General features: G+C 37.0%; 1 long non-coding RNA gene across 16 annotated transcripts in view; it reads right to left on the reverse strand.

Annotated features, from left to right (window-relative positions):
- Positions 1–24,810, reverse strand: part of LOC130155679 (uncharacterized) — a 316,598-nt gene that overhangs the window by 197,690 nt on the left and 94,098 nt on the right. For 15 of the 16 annotated variants that reach the window (XR_008824188.1, XR_008824182.1, XR_008824187.1 and 12 more), the window contains 8 exons: positions 22,351–22,486; positions 18,745–18,913; positions 16,533–16,602; positions 14,226–15,531; positions 10,797–10,867; positions 9,847–9,983; positions 8,747–8,914; positions 5,294–5,438 (listed from right to left, as the gene is read on the reverse strand). This is a non-coding gene — a long non-coding RNA (uncharacterized LOC130155679). The remainder of the gene's footprint in view (positions 1–5,293; positions 5,439–8,746; positions 8,915–9,846; positions 9,984–10,796; positions 10,868–14,225; positions 15,532–16,532; positions 16,603–18,744; positions 18,914–22,350; positions 22,487–24,810) is intronic. The other variant, XR_008824180.1, reaches the window with a different exon arrangement.

Consider the following 24,810-nt stretch of genomic DNA (forward strand, 5'->3'; position numbering starts at 1 on the left):
TAAAACCGACATGAAGAGCTCACAGATGCATTGGGGTGTTTCATAAAATTTCAAATAAAGACCCTCAAAAATTTACAAAACCCCACACTTCACTAAACTGGGAAACCTAAGAAGATTGAATGTATTTCCTCCCCCTTAAACTAAAGGAAGGCATTAGATCTCTTGTCCAGTGGGAATGCCCAAACAAAATGTTTCACTATGATATTCTTAACACTGTAATATTTTTACAAATCTGCTGGTGCTATGTATGCTCTGTAGTTAAAATATTTCATCCTGCAACTATGCCATAAGAAAGAGTGCATTCTCAGAGGAAATCAGGACTCAAACTATTAAAATGTTTCATACATTTAAAGAAATTTCTCAAATGACACCTTGAAATGAAGCCCACAGGTAGAATACATTCCCTCAAGAAAAAGTACCTATAACTGTCAGTTGCATTCTGCTGAACTTCCTGACTGCAGCCTGGAGAGTTGATAAAATCTGTTAACTAAATGCCTATTTTCAGGCTAAACAACTGTGACAACAAAATGCTTGGAGATATTTTCAATACACATGACATCTTTCTTCATAAATATCTGTTCGTACTCAAAAACAAAAAAAAAATCTAGTACTGGATGACTTTGCATCAGATACTTTATTTTAAAGAAAATGTAAAATGCAAATTAAATTTCTATGTTATTATGCATAAGATTTCCAAAAGATGTCCCAATTTTATATAGCTCTGAGCATTGTCCTACAGAAAGTGCACTGAAAATTGGTACTCTGTGCTACCACCCACTAGCCTAGCTCTCACTGTGATTTTGACCAAGTCATTCTACCTTTTTCTTTTTCAAAGACTGACTGAACCTTCCTACTTGCAAAAATGAGATTATAAAAAATATTTAACATCACAGAGAACTGATGTGACTTGTAGCATGTGGAAAGCCATTTGTAGTTCTAGAGCACTAGCGAATGCTAAGTCCCATCTTTTTCTTGCACAAAACATGAAGTAGTGACCTGCAGCACTTGAGGAATATGTGAGACCACAAGTGTGGGCACCCACTGTTTCAGAAGAATGATATGCCATAAATAACTGGCACTTTGCATCCTTATGACTTTTTTCACCTGATATTCAGAATGGTTGTTTGCCTCAAAAAGAGCACAAACATGTAACTTGTACTTTGCTGAAATAGCTTTTCAACTGCAACAGCCGTCAAGCAGTCTGAATTTGACAAGTTTTACAACATGACAACTTATTAAGTTGGAATACGCTAGTCATTTCAAACAAACATTCCATTGCATAAGCTAAGGATTGGATTCTTCCAAGTTTTCTATTTAAGATTGAGCATTTGCATATTTACTAATCTTAGACTAGCACTTAGAGCTCTGTCTGACCACAAAGCTGTATCCTTTGATACACAATAAAAAGCTCTTTAATCTCCTTCACTATTTGAACTGCAACAGCAAAACTGAAGATTTTGCTAGGATTATTCCTTCATCTCTTCTATAACATTAGAAAGTTATTTCAAAACTTGCCCCCCCCGCCCAAGAAAATCCTTATTCATCTATTAAGTTAAAATACATTTCATTAAAAGAATGTTGATTTCACTTGCAATACCTCTCCCAGTAAAGACTGATCCCTCTCTTGTCAGAGAAATTTTATACTAATAACATTTTATGGGTTTTTTTCAGTATTAATTAGGGAAATTGTTGCAATAGCTTGTGGGGATACATATACCTTCTGGCATATCCCAACCTGTTCTGGACTCAAAACAGTACTCTTACCTCAGCAGTAGAGACTACTTTTGTCAATAAACATTCAGCATTTTTCATAGTTCCAGCTGTACAGATCGAACTCTGCTCCCAGACCAGCATAAACAGGAGTCAAACCCCAATTTGACAACGTTGACAAATTTTAGACCATAAGAAGAAGCTAACTCCTGGCTGCATTTACACTGGGAAATTCAGGCATGCTTGATACATTATCATGTTGGTACAGAATTAGCACTAGTTTGCAATTAAAACTGTTCTAGATCAGTTTAAAAAGATTGTCAGGAACACATTTCTTCTAGCTAAATGACCTCTGAACTAAATAAATACAGAATTCCAAGATGAAAAGATTACAGAGGTCTCATTTCATGGAATATCAGAGTAAGGGAGAAATTAATGTCCTGCTACTTACTTGCCTATCACCAGATTTTATTTTGATGTATTTCCTGGTTATGAAAATCTGGCAAATAATCCAGACAGTAGTCCAAATTCCTGCAACTGCTATCAAAAGTTTAAGGACTCTGTACCATACTGCAAGGAGTTTCTCGAAAGGCAGTCCAAGTTTTACATTTCAAGCCTTCTGGAACAGAAATGTAATCCTTTACAATATTTAGTATTCTTCCAGTTTTGCCCCAAGGCAAATGAAGGACATAGCAAATACAGACGTGGAAGGGCCTTTCACACACCCTCCTTCACTTGCTAGTGAACCTTTTCATTTAGGTTACTCTTGTATTGACAAGCCCCAGTAGTCAACCCTATAACCTATTAATAAATTCACTGCAGTTTCTGCGATAGCATTAGATGCCAGTAATTGCCCAATTTATAGCAGTAGATGCCCTAAAATACTGTGAATCTTACTGGTATCTAATGATTTACCTGAAGCCAAATTCCACTGTTAAATCCATGAAAATATTTTTCCAGTACTAATTTTCACTGTAGGTATTTGCTATGGCAAATAACCAAGCTGCTGATCTTTAGTTTCCCTCCCAATAACCAATTATTTTGAGTCTCTAGGACATCAAAGGCTGTGACTTAGAGACAAGAGGAGCATATTAAATATATGCAGAAAAGCTTTTTTTAGAGCATGTACTCACACCTATAGTCTATAACCAAGCATTATTTTAATCAAGTGAGAAAAACAGAAAAAGGAGGAGGTTTGCGTGACCAATTAGAACTAGCCAACACTATTCAAATATTGAACGAGTAATAGTTACTCTGCACTGAAAAGTTTGCAAACCAGAACTTATTCCTTGATATTGGTAATTATTATGGAAAGACTGCTAATTTCAAGAGAATACTGCACTCCTACACAAATTGCAGAAAAGAAAAATGATGTTAAATTAATTAGCTATAGGATAAGGTATGAATTATTTACTAAGCTTGATTCACGTGCATAATTCTTCAGTCAAGCATGCAAATCAGATCAAGTAATTCCACACAATCATATGATTACTAATTTCATATGCAATTACTTCATCTGTGTCTGTAGTTGCAGTATTTAGAAGTACAAATGTGATATATTCTTGTTTACATATTTTACAGATGGCTAATTCATTTTTAGAGCCTATGAACATAGAGTTCCAATACCCAATTTTGATACTTCTGATATTAAGATAAGGCTGCATGTTCACAACAAAAGTTTTCATCTACACTGCAGAAGAGTACCTGCAACTCCTATCTTTCTTTGGTTTGTAAGGCATAAACAGTAGTGGGTTACATATCAGAGGGATTTTTGTTAGTGTCAGAAAACATATCGCAATTATTTGTTTGGGAGAGGGTAGAAAGAAATGCAGAGCAGCCTTTCACTTAAGTCCTAACAATTGCTACCATTAAGACTAATTGCTGCTACTACATTTGACAGACTGCTAACAGAGTTTACTTCTGAAATGTTCTTTTAGATTCCTACGTAGGTATGAACTTAGGAGAACTGTATTCAGTGTTCAGAATTTCTGCTGATGGTTATATTCAACAGTCTGTTCTTATTTTCAGTTTCTATGACTACTGGAGCAGCGCTAATTTCTTGAAATGGAAAGGAAATAGAATCCAATTGGTATATTTAAACAAGACATGCAGAATATTCTTGAAAGCTGTTCCAGCAGGGAGAGCGTATATATACACATATATCTCCATTTTAATGCAAGAACGCAAGCATGTATCTCCAATTTCAAAGATTTAACAAAGCAGAGAAAAGCACAATTTAAACTGCATACTTTTTATGTAATACTAAGAAATTTTAGCAAGTATTGAAAGATTTCTACTTTTACCTTTTCCAAATGTTCACTACAAGCCATGTGATTTATTTTTTTTAGTCAGATGAAATAACACAATAAAAAGAACAGCATAAATACTGTGTTCCTTTCTCAAAGGTTTTCCTATACATCCTATATGCTTTCAGCTTACACGGCTTAGGATCATTTTTTTTCCTGTATCACACCTGTTATTTAACTTGAAATCCCCGAATCTAACACAAGGAAGCACTAATATATATGCAGATGTTGTGAGATTATGACTCATTGTATCGATCTCAATGCTACTAGTCATATATTCGTGTAATGTCTTTCCTAGTAACTCCAGTTCCTTTAAATACATTGTGGTCTTAGCCACAAGAAGCCTAATGACACCAGAAAAGCACACTGCCAGAATAAGCAAAATTCATCACACCTACTGAAGGTATTTCTAATTGAAGAAACAAGTTATTTTTTAATGCTGTTCCTATATTTTTACTTGGCTTTAAGCTATCAGCTTTTAAAAATAGATTTAATTTTACTGCATTTTAAGCATGCACTTACTGGTTTCACATTCAAAAGAATCCCTCAGACACAGAAATTTTAGGTACAAAAAATTATCCCTATGATGAGCCTCATTGCTGTGCACTGGGCAGGCACACAGCTGCCACCAGCCAGGCAGCCAGCACATGAGACAACCTGCAGCACTGGACAGCCTGCACAGCTGCCAGTTAGGGAACTTGGAGTTCTGAATAACCACAACACCTCCCAGCCAACCAGCTTGACATCCTTCATTTCATGCCAGCTGGCTCACCTGTCCAGTTTCCCTTCAAATATTGATGAATTGACATGAAATACGTGTATGTTAAATCAACATTTTTCAAGGTACAGCTGTACTGCCAGAAAAATCATAACTGGATTTAAAATTAAGTACTGGAAAATAAATTAGGAGTTTTCTTATTTAAATCAAAACATGAGTGAATCCATCCTTTCTCCTCTAGTAATTCTCTCATCCCAGTTTTCCTTTGTGTCAAATTACTTCTTTTCTTTGAAAAGCCCTTTAGAGGGAGCAGACAATACAAAAAACATCTTCTAGGACACAGTGGCGGAATGTTCCTCAGTTCTAGTTTCTTTCAGTGAACATCCTATATTAAACATTATTCTGCAACCCTGAGCCTGACCATGTACTACCTTATAGAACTTCAGACACATAAAAAGCTTTCCTGGCTAACAGTGAAATATATTTTCTTCTTTATCAAACCCTCAGCTATCAATATCATGCATCAGTTGGGTAGCTCCATGGAGACAGTCTTTCTTACCTTTTGCTTGTCCTGAGGAAGAAAACGGTGAAGGCCAGTCATCTCAAGAAAAAAAAGTCATACCACATTTGGACTCACTGCTTGGCAGAATGGAACACCACGTTCAATCAGTTGTTCTGAAATGGCTTCTAACAGGTCTGGGAAGCTAAAACCAAATAAAAACCTGTATATTAAAATTCTAACAGATAGCAATCATCACATTAGTTGGGAAAAAAAGAAAAAGAAAAACCATGTATTTCACAAGCACTCATATGTGTGCATAAGTTAGATCACTAGGCTTCTCTCACCCTACAAAATTTAATTAATATGCTAACAAGTGCTTATCATCATCATTAGCTGAAGGCTGTGATATACATCCAGTCCTATGGCTTCCATCTACGTTAATGGAAAACAGTTCAGACCAAGCAGCCTAAAGTTTTATCTATTTTTATTTTTGGTAGAATGAAAATAAAATTCTGCTGCCTTCCATTGTTCTCCTTCTCCCACCTTCCCATCATTTAGCACCCAAAAACCTTGACAGGCTTTATGAATGCGGTCCACCTTTTCCTCTCATGTGCCACCTTCCACTTTGGGGATGGTGAGGTAACATTGGTCTGAATTTTTTTTAACTCTTTCTGCTCTGATGGACAGAAAACTTGGCGAGTGCTGCATGGCAGAAACCAGTGTTCTCTTCACTTTATTATGTCCATCCATCAGTCTTACTCCACCTGAGATGGAAAAGCAGTGTTTGATAAGAAGTGTCCATATACAGTCTTGCCATTTCTGTAAGTGCTCAGAGAAGAAACTCTCTATAACTGACATTTGTAACCACCTAGTTACAAATATACACTATAACATCTATAGACACTGAAGTGTTTTGGTTTTTTCTGACAAAAACAGAAATAAAAGCTTAAGCAATGAAATTTCCCTTTTTTACAGATTAGGTAGCAATATATTGTTATGCTGCTATCAAAACCAATCAAAATATGTAAATATAATATCTACACATGATGACCAAGTTAATATGCCCATTAGAACTTTAATATTAATCTTTCCCCCGCCCCCCCATATAATTCATACAAGTCAGAGTAAAATCCACAAGTTTCAAGATATTTAGCTTAAGCTTTTGAGCCCAAATCCAGCAAACAACATAGGAATTGTCCGTTTGTTTTAGTTATACACGTTAAACATCTTTTGTTGGATTGGAAACTTGGACTTGTAACTTTTGTCATCAACATCCCTTTCACTGGTTATCAAACAGCTCTTGAATTTGGCAACTCTTTGGAGAATCAATCAGATAAAGATAATCACTTGCTCTGAGGAAGAATAAGGCTACTGGGTTTACCTCTACCACATGTAATACGGGAACTCAGATAACACCATTCTGATATTATGTTTCCAAGATACATACAAACATTTTGCTAGCACAGGCTTATCTCTGGCTCAAGGCTTATATGTAATTATGGCTCTAGGGTAGAAATAGAGGAGCTTTCTTAAACAGTTGCAAAGGTAACAGGCTGCCAACTGAAAAGGAAGGTAGGAATCTTGACAGATATGAAATGCAAGAACTTATGCAATAATGGCATACCGTAAGCATGCCACGTGGTTTGTTTGTGTAACAGCTAACAGAAGATTTTACACAGCAAAGTCTCTCCCTCAGGAGACAAAAAGAATAAAGCCGACTACTGACTAGAATTTACCATCTTACTTCAAAATCTAAATAATAAGCTGTTGTGAAATGTACATGTCATTAATTACAGTTAAAAATAACTATGTATGTAATTTGCTTTTGAGATGCAAATAATTAAGGTGATGTTATGCTTTACTCTCACAAACCTTAACATTCTCCCCATTTCATTAAAAAATTTACTATTGGAATTTCAAAGACACGGAAACCTATGATTGTCCAGGAGAGGCAAAGAAACAAAATGAAAAGCAAAGAAAGAAACAGTAAAAGGAGTTGTGAAATTAATCAGTCAAATGGTTTATGTTAGGATAAATAATTTTGCTCAATGTGGACTCAAAATGGAAGATTAATTTAGTTGACACAAACATTGTTCTAAATGTATTTCAAGAGTAGTAGGTGTTTCATGTGAATCTTTGATTCCACATGATGGAACTTCATCTAAATCACAGCATGGCGGGCGAGTAGCGTGTGCTCCCTACTCCTATGGCTGAACCATATGTATTACATTATTTTTCCTGAGAGATGAATACCAGCAACAACTGCATCCCAAAATTTTTACATCCTGAAGATATGGAGGATTCTTCCTTCTGTCAGCCCTTGACCCACTTCGCCGACAGAGACACCAACAAAGGCATTTAACAGAGCTCTACACCACAAAAGCTGACTGTTTAGCTTTTAGGGAAATTAGACACTTTACCACATAGATTTATGGCTTTGTAAGTTTGTCATTATTCCACCACGTAGCTTTTACACAGCTACAGATGAGTTCTGGATCTCAGTGAAAGACAATGGGATACATGGTCATTGCCAATGTCACTTTGGAAAATGAGATTGAAATTACGTTACTTCAACACTTTAACATAACAGCTGACAGTCACAGCATTCATAAAAATTAAGACAGAATTTTGTTGTAGACAGTTGACTCAAGACAGTTTATCATCATCTTGAAAGGGATAGAGAAGAAAACACAAAACATCCACAGAATTCCAGCTTTTTAATCTTATTAGGCTTTTCTTAAGAAGAAAGCCTGTTTTAATGTATTTACTTAAAAACATCTTAGCAAAGAAAAATAGGATGAAAACTAAATTATCTAGAGTGCTGTCATCGAATCTGGCTCCAGACAAATCCACCCAGCTTATCTAGTCCTATTGAAACATTTGTTATTGCTCTAAACATGAGAAAATGAATTCCTGATTAAAGAAACTCCAGGATAAAGTAGTACAGGAAGCAGAAAGATATTGAAAATCCAAAATACGGATTATAACCCTGCACAGTAAATTCATAAATTACTAGAGCCCATTACTACATGACTGTATTTCTCAATCCAGAGAGGCTGTCAACTGTATCTGACTAATTCAGTGTGCAAAACAATCTCATGAAATATGTTGGTGGCATTACGCCTTTTCAAATTATTGGGTGGGAGAATCCATGGTTTTACCCAACTGCAGTGGAGAATAATTATTGCTAGTGCATGTAGAACAAAATGTAATTAAAAATTTAAAAGTCATAAGACATTACAGCTACTACACCTCATCTAATTTCCGTAATCTCACAAGTTCTGCATACAGAGTAAACCTAGGCACAAGAAGGTTTCCTGCACCAAAGTTACAATCTGTTACAACCTTTTTATATTGTTTGGGTTTATGCTATGATTATGCTTACCACTTGTACTATTGTCTATATACTGAAGTCTGTGTCCTTTATGTTTTCAGAGACGTATGATTCAGTATTATTGACCTTCATGAGGCACAGAATAGAATGTTCACGAAATCACACATACTACTTACTGCTTGAAGCCAACAGGTTCACTCTTTAATGAATTATTCCAGCTCCAGTGATATATCAAAACCAATCTGTTTGCTATTTTCGGTTACAAAGACACCTCCCCTCAACTACCACAGTCACAGAGTGGCTAACGTGGAGCATGTTTGATGTTTAGATGATAAAGATGAAAACTGCAGTCAGGAAAACAGAAAACAAAATGGAACTTGAGTTAAAAAGCTAGCTTTCATTTCCATTTCACATTATGATTATATTACTGGCCTTGAACATGTTTTTTCTACTTTTTTCACTCCTTTCTTCTTTCTTTTATTTTTTGGGGGCCTGATTGCCCAAATAACTATTTTTAATGAGACTTACTTGTTCTAGCTTCTCTTTCCAGGAGTCTGTTTTACAACATTAACAGTAATAAGCAAAAAGCAGTAGATGTTAAAATCATAATACGCACAGGGTGAGACAGAGATTAAGTCTGAATGATAAATCCTTGAACTGAAGAAATCCACAAATGGATGCCCAGGTTTCCTTCCTGGTATCATTATACACTAAAGTTATTAATAAAAATGAATTACGACTAAGTAAGAGAATTTCAGTCCCACCCAAAGACTCTCTTCACTAGGATATGATTGAGACATCTATAAAGTTTTGAAAGATTTCTTATTCTAAATCACAAAACATTCCATGAATCAACGTCTTCTGGTCATAAGACTTAAGATAGGACCAAATTAAATTTCTTTTCTCTTTTGCCATGAATAAGCATATTTTAAAATGCACTGCTCTTTCCAAATTAAGAATGAACATCAGTTTTGTTCTTATTTTTGTCCCAAATCCTATGGTTCATCTGTAACAAATGCAACAAGAACTAGGTAACTTGTATTTTCTGGGCTCCCAGAGAACTTTCCTAACATGGATCACATGCAATTAGTCACAGTCAGGTAGGTTTAACATTGAAAGCCATTTCTGTTTAGTTAATTTATATATTGGTAAGAGTATAGTAAAGTTAAACTGTGCAAAGGAATAAGAGGTACTGAATTTCTGATATTTTAAATATTGCTTGTTGTTGTTCACTGCTGAGCTACTATCCACCTTTCACAGGCATTTCTCAGCATACCTGTAAACTCAGCTTCTGCTGTGGTGCAGTTTGTATCCAAGATGATAACTATGTTTCACCTTTGTCAGATTGAATCAGGTAAGAAATAGTTTGATGTTCCAAAGGCCCTCTGACATGTAAGATGGTAAAGGACAGACCTGCAGCAAAAAACAAGAGAAGTGGTTTTCTTGTAATAGTATAGTCAAGAAATTCCAGATTATCCCCTTAAGAAGTTTAGCACTACCACTTAGTTCATGAGAGACGAATACTTTGTGAATCACACCTTGTCTCTGGCTCTATTACAGATGGCACAATGGTGAACTGCCTCACTCAAAAAGGAAACCAGGACCACTCTTAAGAGAAATTAACTGAGGACTTCCAGGAGCTTACTTAAAACAGCATTCTCAAAAAAAGTGGTACTTAAAAATAGAATAGAAAATCATGGATCTAAAAAAGTTTTTTGCAACAATTCCCTTAAAATTTGTTTCAATCTCTCTCAGAGGAATTTCTAACATTTACTTGATTTGATAGTCTCTACTATTAATCATGAAAGGAGGCCCATCACATTTGTCAACATACCAGTTCCAGATCATGTAATTTATAGAAAGATCATATCATTCTGATGCCAGAAGTGGTTTCCTCATCTCAAAAATAAGTATTTTGGATGGTCTCTGTTTCTACCCAATCTTTTTTAAGGAAAGATCTCTATTTATGTAAGCAGGCACAGTACCAAATGTCACTGGAATCTTTTTCATTTATACCACCAGTCCCACATAATGTCCTACTAATAACAAAGCTGTTAATTTTAGCAATTAGACTGCATATTACAGGTTCAAAACAAGGTTTACATGAGATTGGACAAACTCATGAAATGTAAAGCCACTGAAGATTACTGAAATTTACATAAATTTGGAAAATTGCTGAACACAGGGAGAGGAATTGGAAAAAGTTTTACTACAGCTTTTACTTACCCTTACAGCCTTCACTTTTGGTCACAGATGCTCATGTATGTGGTCTTTTGGTCTGGCATAACAGAGTCATCCTTGTTTTGTTAAATGACATGGAGAAAGAATGAAAACATCGCTCCTCTTTATCACCCCAGGAATCATCACTGCGTCACTGATTCAGTGTCTTACTCCCAGATTTCCCCAAATTCCAGTTTCAGTTCAATTTTTTTAAAAGGTTGACACTCTTAGTCAGGGTAAAAGAGATTCTAAATAGTTGTACTATTTAAGTTTAAAGCATTTGAAGCTTGCCTTATTGCTGCTTTCCATGCTTTATTTTCAGCTGCTGACTGCTAAATTAAAATACTCGGGCCTGTTGCGATTAAGTTAAATAGCTTTACACTCAGACTACTGGCAGCTGCAAAGTATGCAGCAAGATTATTTTTTTTTCTTTCTAATTAAGTTTCTTAGCATAAGTGCCATTTGTAGAATCAGAAAAGGAAACACTTAAAAAGACTGCATTTGCCAGGCTCCCTCTCCCCAAGGCAACTATGCATCTAGAGGTGAAGCTACATAAAGGAAAAGGACCTGGAGGTGCTGGTTGGCAGCCGGCTGACCATGACCAGCAGTGTGCCCAGGTGGCCAAGGCCGCCAACAGCGTCCTGGCTTGTACCCAAAACAGCGTGGCCAGCAGGACCAGGGCAGTGATCGTCCCCTGCATTCGGCACTGGTGAGGCCGCCCCTCAAATCCTGTGTTCAGCTTTGGGCCACTCACTTCAGGAGGGACGAAGAGGGGCTGGAGCGTGTCCAGAGAAGGGTGACGAGGCTGGGGAAGGGTCTGGAGCACAGCTCTTATGAGGAGCTGCTGAGGGAACTGGTTGTGTAGCCTAGAGAAAATGAGGCCCGGGGGAGACCTTACTCTCTACAACTGCCTGAAAAGGCCTGTAGGGAGGTGGGGGTTGGCCCCTCCTCCCAAGTAACAACTTGTAGAACAAGAGGAAACGGCTTCAAGTTGCAGCAGGAGAGGTTTAGGTTGGATATTAGGAAAAAAATCTTCGCTGAAAGGGTTGTAAAGCACTGGAACAGGCTGCCTGGGGAAGTGGTTGAATCACCATCCCTGGAGGTATTTAAAAGACGTGTAGCTGTGGCACTTAGGGACATGGTTTAGTGGTGGACTTGGCAGTGTTATGTTAGTGGTTGGACTCAATAATGTTAAGGGTCTTTTCCAACTTAAATGATTCTATGATTCCATATCTGCCCATCTCCTAAATATTTCCTTGAGTTCTCACTAGCAAGCTCAATTGGAAAATGTCCGCAGGGAACAGAAAGTGGGTTTTGTCACTCAGAAATGTCCAAGTTGTTTATTTTAAAAATCTTCAGTTCGGTATGTCGTGCGTTTAAAGTCCTTTACTGATCATCCATAGAAGTTTATAAGAGTATTCACATTATTTTTTTCATTTCGTGCTAATTGCTATGCTTCAGTTTTGTACAGAAGTGCCTGACATAATGATGCCATTGTTCAGAGTAAGGATTTCATTTGAAAAAGCTGTATTTACTGAGGAAGAGGCATATTACCAAAACCTAGATAAAATGAAATGTGAATTCCATTGTTGATATCTATTTTTCTACAATCCAAAACATTATTATATCTGCAATTCTCAAATTATTTCAGAAAAAGTGCCAACATCATAAAATACAGGAAACAATAATGAGAAGCCCTGTTGCCTCTGTGGTGGCACCTTAAATTATTTTTGATGAACGAGGCAGTCTTCCAAAATTTCCTTTTCAGAAATCCAAGCCAGTACTCAGATTGAATAAAATACACTTGGCTCAGTGGCAGGCAGTTGCAGTCTGGGGGGAAAAATAAGCCTTCAGTTTCCCTTCCCTTTCCCAAGACACTTTCGCTTAATAGCACAAACCCACAGGACCCAGACTGTTAGCTCACAAAGCCATATGCTTTTTAATAATCTGTGGGAACCATATGAGTATTTAACTAAATGCTATTCTACTTTAGTCAGCTTCCTAGTCCCAGATTTCTTTAGCTTTTCCTTCATTAATATATTTAAATCTAAGCAGCTTTCCCTTTCTTTCTTGTCTTTACTTAGCAGTTTAGTAGTTTGAAGGACAGACAGCTGAATGTCTTGTAACTGATTTTTCTTTTTAAAAGAGCCACCAATAAGTTTATGTTTATTCACTGAGAATAAAATAAGCTTGTGTTGTTCATGTCAAACAAACAAGAACAAGAAAGGGCACATACTACATTTTATTTCTATCTTTGCCATAAGAAAGAGAAGCCAGTATTTTAGTGCCTCATTTACCTCTGAAAGGATGGCAGTAAACTTTATTACTGTGACATTTTGTATGTTCCTTAACTTGAATTGCTTGTCATTCCCTGTTCTTCCCGTTTACAGCATTGGTAATCAGCACAGGGGCATGTGAGCCAAAAAATTACAAAATAGCCACTCAAAATACAGAATACTAATTCTTTAAAATTTATATTTACAGTTCTTTAAAACTTCATAGCTCTCCACTGGCTTTTTTAGACAGTAGCTTGCTTCTACATCACTTTTTGAAGCAAATCACCAGCAGGAAGAGTAAGCTATTTTGCTGTACCACTGCCCTGCAACATCCACATGAGCTGACATTCTGATTCACAGGAGTACAAGTTTCCAGTGCAGATCAACCACATCAATGGGACAGCAAAGGAGGTATACTTTGCAACATGTGCTAGAAACATAAATAAGTAAATGATATGATTTACCTCAATCTTTACTGTTCCTCTACCATTGTGACCTTGGTGTAATCATTAGATAATGAATTACAAGTTGTTGCATTCACTGTGTTTTGTTTCTTACTACCTGGTGACATTCAAATAAATTACGTTTTCCTTCATCTCACAAAGATTATATCCTGACTTTGTCCTTCATTTTTCTCCACATTGGTAAACTGCTAACATACTTGGAAACAGAGCTTATCTGCTCAGCCCTACATACCTCTAAAATTATAGCTGAAAAAATCTGAAAACAAAACTAAACAAAAAATGCCATGGTTTTGTCTACAAATAAGCATAGACTGATCTACAGTGATGAATGTATGAAATAAGATGTGCATCAAGACCAATGATTCACAAGTCAACAGAAGATGGCAAACATATACACCTTTTGAAACTGTATAAACTGGTTCAGTTCACCCAGCTACAGTTTCAGTTATACGCCATTCTATGGATCTGATCAAAAAGTAGAAAAGGATGAATTCTAAAAGCTTAGGGAAAAGCATAAGTAATATCTTGGATTATTCAGTTTGTGAAGAAGAAAAGTGTCAGAACTAAGTGGCTAAACTGCTTTCTCGGGTGAAACAACAAACCCATTTGTAGCATTAGCAAGGTTTAAATATAAATAATATTTCTTTGAATGATATACTGAGTTACAGCAAGCAGTGGTAAATAACAGTACTTACTCCTCCAGAACTGTCCAGATGTGCACTCCACACACCTAGGTTTCTTCCCTGTATTATCCTCTGTGTTCAGACAGGCCCATGGGCTATATCCTAAGATGTCAGCAACATGCAGGTAACTAAGCTGCCACATCAAATTTGAATATTTGCATTTCTTAGCACTGCCAGGAGCAAAATGAAAGGTTCCTGATTAGAGTAATACCGTGAAACTACACCAAGGTAAGACTGAAGGGACATTAACAGGTGTACAAGCAAGAAAGCGTAATCTGTCTCAGAAAAGGGCATGTTTCATCACTATCAACAAAATCACACATAACCAGATGACTCCTTTACACTTCCAAAATAATACTGAACAACCCTAGCAGGAACAACCATGTAAATGGCTTCCTGTTATGACTGTGACAGAAATGCATGTCATATATAGAATTTGGGACAGAAGCATTTCTAAATCCAATGGAAGGATGAAGATATACACTGTTTTTAAATATATCCCAAAAACTAGAAATGGCTGAGAACACAAAAACAAAATTCAGGGTTTTCAGAAAAGCTTTTTCATAGCTCTGTGGTTTCCTTGTACAAATTTACTGCACATAGGACCATATTCCAGACCTATCGCTTTGTTGTAATCTTCATCCAGCAAACAAGCAATAAATTCCAGTTCATGAAAATGGTAAGAAACAGTGCTCCTTTTGACCAGCTAGCTGTGTTCAACTACAGTTAGCACTGAAAAAAATCAAGTTGTGTCATCAGTAAAATATATTATAAAACCTTATCTGTTCCCACAGAATTAATTCAACAATAATTGTATTTGATTCTCATCCAATTCTATAAGATTTTTCCAGAGGCATTTAAAAGAAGTGTAATTATAATTTAGGATTAACTATAAATTTTAAGGAGAGGAAGGAAGGAGAATTCATGTTACCATGAAATAAAATAGAAATGTTATACCAAGAAAATAAATGAGTCTGAAATAATGCAGACAGAAAAGGCACATGTGCTTTTCCATTTTTCTCTGGTAATTGGTTGGTAACTTGGGAACTTTCTTCATTTCATTCATGCCAATTATTCTAAAATTTCTGCTGCCATTACTGACCATGAGCAGGGAGCTAGCTGGTGTGTCCAGACTGTCAACAGCTCACAGTAGCACGTTTCTAGAAAACAATTTCTAATACTTAATTTGAGTCTGGCTGCTACTTAGTTTGATAAGGAAATCTTCCCACTCAACTTGGTCTTATTTTATCTTCTCCAAGGAGCTAGGCATATGTGAATCTTTCTAGGTCTTGTATCTTCTTTAATAAGGAATGAGTCTCTATGGGGGAAAGAAACAGCATGAATTAGACAGGGACAAGAATAGGAAGAAATCCAAAGCCACTAGAAATTTGAAATTCAGAATAAAAATATCTCAGTTTGTATAGCTATATATCAAAAGGACATGTATAATTTGAAAGTCAGCTCATCATTAGATCTGTATTATACAATGAAGCATAAGCTTATTTTTATATAAAACACAGAGTATTGGTCCTTTTCCTCACAGATCACCAGAACTGAAAGATGTCTGGTTCAATTATTTCTCCAAGATTTTCTGCAGATATTTCATAATCCGTAAATGTCACTTACCAAACTGCAATTACATCGCCTCTTTGCCAGCATCAGCATTTGTCCTTATCAGCATCTTCTTTTCTGTCCCTCTCCAATTCTTTTTTCTTTTCCCCACTTTCTGTCTCTTATTCCTTATTAACCCATGAGACAGCAAGAGTGAATGCACAGAAAGCACGATGATACACTGTCACTTACATAAAAATTTTGCAAAGAGCTTTCCAGCTAAGCAACTGAAGTGGTTAAGTACCACTTTGAAAAGACATTAGGTTCCCAGCTGTCCATGTCACCCCTTTGCAAGGAATTACTGCCCCACACCAAAGCATAGCAGGGTACATGCATGCAACCCTGCTCCCCAAGTTCACCCTATAGCATATTAGTGCCAACCTAGCATAAACTGTAATACTAAGCTGTGAATGAGAGTGGCAGAGGCACTGGCACACAACTCACGCTTCTGAGGCAGGAACTTCTAGCAAGGACTGGAGTGTAGAAAGGTGACAGCAGAACTCCTAAGTGCTCCCACTAAATCACCCAAGTCCATCTGTCAAAGTCCCCAAATTGCCAAGTATGTCTCCAAAATGCTAGTGCAGGGTTTGGTAACAGAAGAGCCAACAACCATGACACACAAAGAAAGCTTCTCTTTAGAGTAGTTAGCTCATGCTGACACTGTGACTGCTACCAGCACAAAAGAAAGCTTTGAGCTAACTCTGGTACCTTTACAGGACAATGCACTGAAAAGCCTGAATGCCACCGTCCACTGAGATTTCAGTTCCTCACTGCCTACCTGAAAAACAAAGAAAGTTCATAAAATCACTGTGTGTTTTTGCCAGAATAAAATAGCCCTAGTGTACTAGGAAATACAGCTTTATGTGTCAACATTTCTTAATGAAGTGTTCTAATGTGCACTGTGGAGGCACAACTTTCAGTCTCATTCCTGTGAGGAGAGGGGGCATCTGTCAATCTCAGTGACAAGCCATTCAAAATTTTAAGCATTGCTCTGACACCAATCCCTTCTATGAGGTTTCACCAACAACTGCTTCAGCTTTTTCCTGGTAAAAAGTGAGGAATTCTCCCATAAGAAGGAATATGGGCTAGTAGGAAGTACATGCCAGAGTAATTACGTTATTTGATAGGTCTTGAGAAAACAGCAACTCTTTTCTGACTAGTTTTATAATACATCACACTTTGAACTCTCCATATGCAGAGGGACCCAGGGGCATCACTGCTGGTAGTATTTTCTCGTAGTGGCAAAAACATATGTACAGCAACCATAAAGAAGTCAAAACAAGATAAACTGTAGGGCTACATTGGAAGTTGTAACAAATTAGGACCCAAAGACCACAAGCCAGTGAGAGTCAAAAGCTTCTGAGGGTCATACGAGCCTGAAAGTTTAGTGAAGTACTGTCAAGTCTAAGCCCTCCTCTCACATTCTCTGAAGATTTCCTAAGAATACAATTTGACTGGTTTCCTGAGTCTCTACTTTTCAGTGCATACTACAATGCACGTTCAATTTAGATCAGCTACCTTCTTTGTTTTCCCTCTGGGACTATTAAGGATGTGCCAGTGGCTTCAAAATATTGCTTAAAAGACTTAAAGTAAATTCCTGGTCAAATATTAAGCTCCATTCATCTTCCTGTGTTTTTTAAGCAAAAGAGGGTTCTGGAAATATCATTTGGGAGACATAATAAAGACCATGCAAGCAATAACAGAGTTGATAAATCATTTATGAAAAAAGTAAAGGGAGAACATTCCCAATGCCAATGCAAGAAGCATTTCCACTAACATATGAAGCATAATAAAAACACTCCATTTTAAAAAGGACAATTAGATAACTGCCATACCCAAGCATGCGCTGAAGTGGGAAGACGTGAATTATGACAGAAAGCAAGCAATCCAGTTGTCATTCAGCCAGTTTCCTTAAGAGGCGAACTTCTCAGTGAGAAAATACGAGTATACTTATCTGATACGATACAACTCAGTGAATGAACTCGGGCTTCTTGAGAGACAGCCTCAAACGTTATTGCAAAGACTAATGTACTTTATGAAATAACAAACCGTGTACTTGTAGTCTTTCATCAAATGAGTAGACTGCTTTCATCAAATGAGTAGACTGCTGTTCATCTACAAATACTGTCTACCAATAGCAATCGGGAGACATGGGTTGTTATTTTTATTTTCAGAATTTCCTTTATCAATGAAGCATTTTTTCCACAGAAACTAAACAGAGTAATGACAGTGTCATAGGAATCTCATTCTTATGAGGCTCAGGTCTTGCAGTCTCAGATGGTATGCTTTAGCACACTCACACCTATTTCACCAGTCTTGCAAGTTCACTCCTATGAATGATCCCAGCCCATGGTGTTACGAGGTCACGTTAACTCCAGATAAAAGAACTGGTCTTTAAAAAGTTTTGGCTGCTTTCAGTTACAAAACGAAGCTTTCCAGGTTAAAACGTTACCACAAAAATTGAAGTGTTGTTACCATCTTTGAAACTTGTGCTCAGTGGACATTCAGGAATGAATTAATTGCAGGCTCAGCATCAATTCCTGACACCAGCCAAGGAAAGACTCCATACAAATAACATTGGCAATATGTAGTAACAGCTACCTGATTTCCACGGACAATGTTACATGAATGGAACCCTTCCTGCCTTTATGTATGTGCTAAATGGTGATTTTTACCAAACACAAATCCTCTGTTGAGTACATTTAGGTTTGCATTATTTAAGAATCATTAAAATTCACTGAACTTTACGCAATTAGTCATGACATTGTATAATTATTTGCCCTTTGTCTTACCCACTGTCAGCCATTCCAAATTTGCACATATTAAAACATTCAAATAAATCGCAAGTGTATATGTAAATTTAAAGCAATTAAAGGGATTTTGTTTGACCTTCACTACTTCATAAAACAGGTTAACTCACCTAAGAAAACCACAGGAATCAGATGGCAATCTAGAATTGGGATTAGCACTTTGCTCATGTGTTCAAGTTCTGATGTTTGTTAGTAACAAGCTTGATCCAAGGTCTGCTTAAACCAACAAAAATCATGTCTTCTTCCTTTAGAAGCATTTTGGATCTGACTTTACATTATCTGCGAAGAAAGAACAAGCCCATTTCTTACTTTAAAAAAGAAAAAACTATCTCTAAGCCAAACAAAATAGAGCAGTCCTCTACATTTATCAGTGAGAATTAACTTGACAGAAAGACATTAAGGATTTTATTAACAAAACAACTGTGATAACAAGATTGAACCAACAGCAGTGCTAGAAATCCTTCTACAATTATTTCCTGTAACGTGAATATCTGCATTGTACAGCCATAAGGTCTGTTGACTGTCTGAATTGCTCAAAACTGAGCCTTGTTCCAGAAAAAAAAACCTCCCAGGAACCTAGTACAGAATCAGGGAAAAGATCACACAAACAGATGACCTCTTTCCTGCTTACAATTCATAATTTAGTTAGTGTCAAACAGCAAACCAGACTTAAATAATATTCTTCTTATGAAGATCAAACAAATGAGGAAGTATAATTAGTAAAACTATAATTATCAGTGCAATGTTCCCATTACAGCTATAAAGGGAAAGTGTCTGTAGAATAAAGTTTCATTTCCTTTCTTCCAGGATAACCTACCACTCCAAAAAATGACAAAACCATGAATAATGCAGGATTTCACTTGCTTTATGTAAAAAAGGTCCCTGCATGTAAATTTCAGATGAATCCCACAGTCACTGAAAAATCGACTCGTTTGGTTTCAGAATAGTAAATGGAGAAAATAATACTTTCCTTTTAGATGACTGCACTGTATGCCTATTTTGCATCCTGTTGAACACTCAGTGAAGAATTAACTGGCATAAACATCTCAGCCCCTTACCCTCAAGGTGCAAACAGCACTGCTAAGAGCCTTCTTCATTTTCAATTTCGCTATTTTATTCAATAAGCATACTTGCATTGACAAGATTGCCAAAAATTAGACAGCAAAACATTAAATAATAAACGAGGATAATTAGATCACATTTGAATACCACTTTTTGTAACTCCAGTGAGAGGAAAGGAATGGAGTGACAAGGTCTCTGATGCTTTTGTCCCTGAATCTAATTCTATTAAGTCATTTACTTGCTTTTGAACAGCCACCAAAAGGTAAGATGGAAGAGCATCCCACATGATGCAAAATTACCATAGTTTTACATTTGTCTTGGAAGAGAGTTTTACAGCACACACCAGGGAAAGCAGCAGAGAACTTGGTACCACATCCTGGTGTCTGTTTACAGCAATCACTAAACCAGACCAGGTCCGAGAATGATCTACTCTACCCCGTCTCTGACAGCAGGTCTGGGCAGGTACAGCAGAGGCAAGCACAGAAGCCTGCCCAGTCAGGATACAGTATTTTTGCTGATGAATTCTTCAGTTCACATCTCTGCAGGACTTTACACTAAAAACAGGCATCCTGTGATGTGCCTTAGCTATTAAACCACTATGCAAAAGGTGGATGCAACTGGCAATATGAGAAGCTAAAGAATATTACGTGTCATCCGTGCAGTCCTAAGGAGTTAACCCTCATCTGACCACAGAAACCCTTGCAGGTTTTCTTCAGGATTAAGGCTGCATCATTCTCTTAGTCACAATGGAGTTCTGTCTTCTCCATGTCTACAACTCAAGCTGATTCCAGCCATGTCCAACAGCCCTTACTTCCACCCCTAAAACCAGTCTTGCTTACAAATAGATGAGCCTTGTCACATCTGTTAATTCTAAGTGTGTTCAGGAGTACAATGTTGTTTGCAGACAGTCTGAATCAGTCTTAGCAACTAAAACCTAAACTTTTTTTAGCAACCTAGCATTGGTGATACAACCTCATATCTGTTGATGTAGCATTGGGATGCACACAGGATCCAAGATAACATGTATTTTAGCAGCACAGAGAGGCATTAGTTCAGTCATACTCTTAATTCCTATGGTTCCAGTTACTGCAGTTTAAGTTTTTCTTTACGACATTTAAAAATATCTGGATTTCGGACAAAATTTGAGTTTTCACAATCAAAATTTTAATTTCTTTTCCAAATATCTGTGCTCACATGAACATAAAGAGTCATTAAACATCTGAAATAGTTTCCTAGCCATGGGATTCTTTGATATAAAGTCTACTGTCTGCATCTTGAGACAAAAATGATACACAAATTTCATTCACAGGAGAGCATCTGAGAAGGCATCCCATCAGTGTGTTTTAACACAGGTCTCCAGCTGAGAAGGAGTAAAACCTAGACTATATTCATGGGCTTTCTTACTTGGAACTAAGCCATTCTACTCTGGAATGTAAATCCTCAGGTAGCATATCAAAGTGAGTATTTTGCTGGTTGCAAATTGACCACAAAGACCATTATGATAAATGGCTACGTCAGGTGAACGGCAAGTTGTAACAACAATCAACAGCACTTGTAAAGTTTGTATTTGTTGTTTAAAACCAAACAGAAGAAAAACTGTCTCCTGGCTGAGGACAGGGGCACCTGAAAGAAGGTCAAAGAATACTTTAATAAGTTAAGATGAAGGGCTCTCAACACCTTAATCTTCCTACCTGTGACGCTTTTGCATGAGGGGAGGAATTACAGGGGATTCCAGCACATGTGTATCAAGTACACAAGCCGTTTCACAGTCAGTATTTTATCTGCATCACAGACTTCTTCAAAATTCTAACATAGAGGTAACAAAGAAATGGTGGCTGCCAAGGAGAGCTTCCTGTTGTATACTGTCTGCAGCTGCCCATTTCTGCATCATCCTCTACTCATTGTCAAACGTTAATAGCCACCAAGCCATGGATAAAATAGAACTACTGAAAATTATCAACATATAGAAAGGTTCTAGACGCACTAAAATGCAGAAAAAGACCATTTAGGGGGAAAACACACAACATCCATTATCTTGTTTCTGTCACTTTTCCTTGTATGTGCTTAAAAGAAAAAAAAGTCATGCAGAGGCACGCATGCCGGATATTTTTTCCTATAAACACTTCAGGCAGTCTCCAGAGCATAAATGGACTGTTACTCCATTTCACCCATAGAGCTAAACAAAAAGGCCAGGTGCTTATGGATTTGACTCACTGAACTCAAAAAACTGCAGTGAGTCATATGTTCCCTGCACTCACTGTCAGGTTGTCATAGTAATGATTTCTCCCCGTCGTTTTTCACTTTACAACATGACTCCATGGGATGGACTGTACTTAGCTCAGCACGGGTAAGTGTGTGTATGTATATAGATATATAGATATATTAGGCAAGGGAATGGCATTGCAACTTTTGCTTTTCCCCTCACTCCATTAAAAAGCATCCCTCCATTCAAATGGCAGCCTGTGAGAATAGTAGTAGTGTTCCTAAATGAAGTGAGGCAGCTACTATAGGCACATAAGCTGGCCCAAAGCAAAAGAGAAAACCCAGTTTACAGGGCCACAACCAATTCACACACCTCCAAGGAAGGTAAAATACCTAATTTATTCTCAGGTATGTTCTTACATACTCCAAAGTATAGGTGACTTGCTACTTACCTTTAGGCATAACTTCATGATTCTCTTCAGTCTTCTGGAGGAGGCATATCACCTTCACGAACTGCTGAGGATGGTGGTAGCTGGTACAGTTGCACCTTCACTGTGGTACAGGGTCTTGCGTTAGTTCACTTGTTAACTGAAAGGAAAACAGTGATACAGAGTCAAGATATTTTCTAGCATCACATTTTTCTTTACCCTGTACAGAGAGACTTAGAAGCAGCATGCAGACGCTCCTTGCAGAAGCCACAGTTACAGCATTAGCCCTTTCAGGCATTGTCAGACCTGGTTTAGCTCCTAACTTTCTCATCTTAGAAGTGCCCAGGCCGAAGTTACTCATCTTAAGGTATGTATCCTGGGCATAACTGTGCTTCAGAAAAAAAGGAACTTCAGGTAAATTTGCCTGGAGCCAGTGTCTGAATGAAGGAAAGCACTTAACTAACACAAATTCTCTCAGTGATCAGCAGCATACAATTCTTCTGTGGGTTCCTACATGTGAAGGTGACCAGGTTTAACACTAAAGTTCCACAGTGTTCACAGGTGTTTTTCTTTAAGACTGAGCATTTATTATGGTACTCATACAAAAAGTTTCACCTGCCCATTTAAAATAAATAAATAAACAAAGCATTATATTTTCTTTCACTAACTCTACTTGCTTTTAACCAAAACAGTTGTGAAAGTACTGTGTCAGAAAAGAAAACATCAGAGCAAAGTTAGAGAAACATAAGGAAAATGGGTTTAGTTACTGAAAGACAGAATCATACATTTCAGGAAATGAAAGGCCCTTCTGGGTCATATAGCTTATATCCCTGGAAAACAGTATGGCTGCTGCATGGTCTCTAAATGTTTTTTCATTGATTTTTAAAATATTATTATTATTTTTAATACTCTAGAGAGATGGCATCTCATCAAACCACCTATGATAAATTCCTCTTTGTCCACTTAATTTTCTGCAGAGCTGGAAACCATTTCTCAGCGTCTGCAAACTTTCCATTCATTTATAATGATATCTTTAAAATAATTTAAATAAAGTTCCTTTCTTTTCTGATTTTAAAGTATGTTCTGACTTCAATACTACAGTGGAAGCTGCGCCAAGTGGCTTTCACATTTCCCACAGGAGTATTTGTGATCTGGAGTTCATGGACTGTGCTGCAGTTTGATACAATAAACAGCACTTTGGAACATGCTTTTCAGAAGGACGAGCAATCACAGACTTACTTATTCAAGCATATTACTGAAACCAATTAATCCCAAAGTTACTTATGTAATTTTACATGACCATTTTCAAAATATTAGTTTGGAGTTTCCCTGTCATCCTCATTAAAAAATGCTTCCATAAATACCACATGTTGCAGACGTTGCAAAATTTAAAGAGTCTAAAGGCAGTATCCAAAGCCATTTTCAGATTTGGCTGTTCTGAAAGATTTAGAAGCTGCATACTGGCAGTTTACTTCACAAGTCATCACTGGTTCATAAACTGAAAGCTACAGTTTCATAGTCACCTACAGTCAGCAATTAATCCAGCATAACGATGACAACTATTACTAATAATGGTACCAGAAGTGGTAAAAATAGAAAAGGTGTCATTAGCAGGTTAAAGTAATCTATTCGGGCAGTAGAACACAGCTGCTGCCAAGTTTCTACCCTTAAGCAACCAAGTTTGAAATTTAGAGACTAAATGTAACTTTTAGATGTCTACATATTAAATTGTTATTGCATAAAGACAATAAATCAGGTTCTGCAATCCATCAGAATTTTCAGTGGAATTCACTGTAAATAAAATCAACCATTATTAATAAATTTAAAATTGGTAATATGCAGAAGGTCTAGAATAAAAAAAAAAAAAGCACAAGAAAAGAAAATACCACTGAATTATTCAAACTTACAGACTGAGTTGGTCATATTATGCTACGCTTTCTTAACATATAATACGAAAATCTTTGCCTCTAGCTATTAAATCAGGAGATACCATCTCCAGGATCTTGAGACGTCTCCTGCCATTCTAGTAACATAGTTGTTAACTAGAGTTACAAGAATCTTCCGACATTACTAAATCTTTGTGGATCTGGATCTCCAATACACATCACAAAATAGACAGCAAATACAGACAGACTTTACTTAAAGTCTTCAGGAATAGAAAGGAAAAAAAAAAAAAAAACCCACACACATACAGTTTACCACTTAGGTGCTTAAAAAACCACATCAGTTGCCTCTAAGAAAATCTGCTTAGAAAAGATTAAAGTATCAAGCTGTTTCTTAAACCAGACTTGAGAGAGGAGATGGAGCATCTGCCGTGCTTTGAGTGTTGCAGTCATTTTGCAGCACACCTCAACACCACTTGGTTCTTCCAATGACAGGAATGCAAGTGTCCTAAACCAATTCATGTGATCTAACCACCCTCACGGTGGCTACAATATTACTGAACAAGGTAATCTGGACACCAGATGAAAGCACAAACAAGAA

Source organism: Falco biarmicus, chromosome 10 (genome assembly GCF_023638135.1).
Source record: "Falco biarmicus isolate bFalBia1 chromosome 10, bFalBia1.pri, whole genome shotgun sequence".
In the NCBI taxonomy this organism is placed as follows: Eukaryota; Metazoa; Chordata; class Aves; order Falconiformes; family Falconidae; genus Falco; species Falco biarmicus.